Below are 4,074 nucleotides of genomic sequence, written 5' to 3'. Positions count from 1 at the left end.
TCTCCTCTAATAAAAGCTGAGAGAAAAAAAGAAAAAATAATAGTGAGCAAAAAGAAGTATCTGTATGACAAAATAGAACTAGCATTGTTATGGAGAAGAAGAAACTAATGTCTCCAAAACTTTATTGTCTTCAAAGGATATTGAAGCAGTTCATTAAAAAAAATAAAGATCCTTGTGGATAGTTTTCTTCTGAAAGCTTTCTAACAGACATAGTTAGCCAAAATAAATCTGGAGAGTGACTACGTCAAAAAATACATGTCTCTGTACCTTATGTCCATCACCTTTCTGTCAGGAGTTTGGTAAAATGCTTCTCCATAGATCCTTAGGGAGATATGATAGATCATTGCATTGATCAGAGATTTTAAGTCTTTCAAAATTATTTTTATTTACAATGTTTCTGCCCTTATATAAATTGGTCTGATTCTACTCCTTTCATTCTTTATCACTTTAGACTATCCAGGATTCTCTGAAATCATCTTTTTTCATCATTTCTTTTTTTGTTTGTTTTGGAGGCAATTGAGGTTAAGTGACTTGTCCAGGGTTACACAGCTAGTGTTAAGTGTCTGAAGTGGATTTGACTTTAGGTCCACTGTGCCATCTAGCTGCCTTTTTTTTTTTTTTTTTTTTAATTTAATAGCCTTTTATTTACAGGATATATACATGGGTAACTTTACAGCATTAACAATTGCCAAACCTCTTGTTCCAATTTTTCACCTTTTACCCCCCCCCCCCTCCCCTAGATGGCAGGATGACCAGTAGATGTTAAATATATTAAAATATAAATTAGATACACAATAAGTATACCTGACCAAAGCGTTATTTTGCTGTAGAAAAAGAATCAGACTCTGAAATATTGTACAATTAGCTTGTGAAGGAAATCAAAAATGTGTGCATAAATATAGGGATTGGGAATTCAATGTAATGGTTTTTAGTCATCTCCCAGAATTCTTTTTCTGGGTATAGCTAGTTCAGTTCATTACTGCTCCATTAGAAATGATTTGGTTGATCTCGTTGCTGAGGATGGCCTGGTCCATCAGAACTGGTCATCATATAGTATTGTTGTTGAAGTATATAATGATCTCCTGGTCCTGCTCATTTCACTCAGCATCAGTTCGTGTAAGTCTCTCCAGGCCTTTCTGAAATTATCCTGTTGGTCATTTCTTACAGAACAGTAATATTCCATAATTTTCATATACCACAATTTATTCAACCATTCTCCAACTGATGGACATCCATTCAGTTTCCAGTTTTTAGCCACTACCAAAAGGGCTGCCACAAACATTGGTGCACATACAGGTCCCTTTCCCTTCTTTATAATCTCTTTGGGATATAATCCCAGTAGTAACACTCTAGCTGCCTTTTTTCATCATTTCTTATGATACAGTAATATTTCATTTCATTTCTTCATAGACTACAAGTATTCATTCTTCAACTCTCATCTATGGCACCCAATTAGATTCAATCTCTTTCTCTCTTCATCTCCCTCTTGCCTCAATTTATTGCTCTCTTTAAGATCAAGATTTTTTGCTTGGGACTATTGCTGATATTATTCTTCCTCTTGCCTACTTCTTCATATTCACTGCTTATTTGAATTTGATATATTTTAATACAAAATTATGTGTGTTTAAGCTTCTTTGTCCATTTGAAATAAGAGGTTCATCTGAGCTCGCTCCCATCCCCTCCCCTCCATGTTTGTTTACTCTTTTCATATAGTCCTTAATAAAGAGAAGTTGTAAATTTCTCTTGTTCCTTCCTACTCTAGCATACTTGTACTTTCCCCCTCTTTTCTTTCCCTCCCTTTTCAAACCTTCAGAAAACAACTAACCCCCAGGATCTCATTTTTCTTAATGAACTCCTTCAATATCTTTTGAAAACAATGAAGTTTTGGAGACACTATTTTCTACTCCCCCACAACAATGCTAGTTTTATTTTATCATACAAATATTTCTATTTACTCATATAAATCTTTCTAGTTTTCGCTTGACCCTCGTGTTTGCATTTCAGAGTTGTTTCTCAACTTTGGTATTTTTATTAGAAATGCTTGAAAACTCTCTATTCCATTAAAGGATCATTTACCCCCTTTGTACTAGTTTTTCAAGGTAGGTTTTTTTGGTTGTAAATCAGTTGTTGTTCCTTCTTTGTTTCAAAGAGGACCAATGACATCATAGGGTGATGTTTTGACTTGCTCATAAATTGGATTGAAGTGAGGCAGAGTTTTGCAAAAAAAAAAAAAAAAAAAAAATCAGCTTCATTTTCTCTTCCAGAGTCATTAACTCCAGTGCCAGGACAAAAATCAAGAGGACTAGTCATGGCTTGGGATGCAGTAAATGACCCTGGCATCTTTGATCTGTAAACCAGTTGTATCAAACTCAAAGAGCTCACTCATATTGACTTAGAAAACCACAAGCATTACCCATAACCACCACATCCATAACCACCATAGCATTATCCATTACATTGTATTTTTATTGATTCTGTTGTTAAAATTACATTTTAGTCTGATTATGGCAGCACTTGGGAGTTTGTCTGCCAGCCAGCTTCTGAGCCTATTTCTTTTGCCTTGTAAAATAGTTCATTCTAAGATCTTACCGATCTTTTGTTTGTGAAAATTCTCGTCACCAAAGTCCTTGGCAATGTCAAATAGTTGCATCAGAAACCAATGTAATTTCATTAGTGGGAATGCCATTAAACAAGTTGCATAAACATATACTTTGACACTACTCTAAGGACCAGGGGTTTTTCCCATGTAATTTGTAATTGAAGCCTTATAAGTAAGTGTTTTCTATTGCATTACATTGTGAGCGCTTTGAAATCAAAGACTGTCTCACTTTTCTCTTTATATTTGTTTTCAGTCATTTCAGTGGGATTTTCTTGATAAAGATACTGGAGTGGTTAGATGACTTGTGGAGGCTCACCTATTTCATAAGTGTCTGAAGCCAGATTTGTACTCAGGAAGATGAGACTTCTTCACTTCAGGTTCCATCCATTTCAATACCTAGCTGCTTCTTCTTTTTTTTGTACCTAGCCCTTAGTACAGTGCTTTGGATATAGTAAAGGCTCAATAAATGGCTTATTCATTCATTCATTTATAATAGATGCTGATTTTAGTTCCTTGATACTTGAACTACTTCTTTTTGAATGTTTGCTGTATTCAGAGCTCAGGAGAAAGCTCTGGATTTTGGCTTTCACATTCCTCAGACTTTTCTTTTTAAGGTTCCTTTCAGGAAGCAATTGGAGGATTTCTTTCTTTCTTTTTTCGAAAGCTTTTTATTTTCAAAACATATGCATGGATAATATTTCAACATTGACCTTGTGTTCCAAATTTTCCCCCCCTTCCCCCTACTCCCTCCCCTAGATGGCAAGCAATCCAGTATATGTTATACATGTTAAAATATATATTCAATCCAATATATGTAAACATATTTATACAATTATCTTTCTGCATAAGAAAAATCAAATCAAAAAGGAAAGAAAATGAGTAAAAAAACAAAATGCAAGCAAACAACAGAAAGACTGAGAATGTTATGTTGTGATGGTGGATTCTTTCTAATTTTATTTTGTCCTCTGGCTTTAATAGAGCTGGGTAGTTTTCTGTTTATGATTTCTTGAAAAAAATTTTTTTTCACCCTTTTTGCACGATTTTCAGGGAGTCCAGTGATTTTTAAATTATTTCTCTTTGAACTCTTTTCTAGATTAGTTGTTTTAGGTAAAAAATTTTATTGGAATTAATGAAAAAAAATGCCAGTGAAGATGACCTAGCTGTGCCAGACCTAAAACTATGTTATAAAGCAGCAATCATCAAAACCGTTTGGTACTGGCTAAGAAACAGAGTAGTGGATCAGTGGAAGAGGTCAGGTTTACAGGACAAAACAGTCAGTAATTATAGCAATCTAGTGTTTCACAAACCCAAAGATCTCAGCTTTTGGGATAAGAACTCACTATTTGACAAAAACTGCTAGAAAAATTGGAAACTAGTATGGCAGAAACTAAGAATTGACCCACACCTAACACCATATACCAAGATAAGGTCAAAATGGGTCCATGATTTAGACATAAATACCAATGTTATAAGCA

This window comes from Sarcophilus harrisii, chromosome 5, assembly GCF_902635505.1.
Source record: "Sarcophilus harrisii chromosome 5, mSarHar1.11, whole genome shotgun sequence".
NCBI lineage: Eukaryota > Metazoa > Chordata > Mammalia > Dasyuromorphia > Dasyuridae > Sarcophilus > Sarcophilus harrisii.
Note: the sequence above shows the minus strand (reverse complement) of the source record.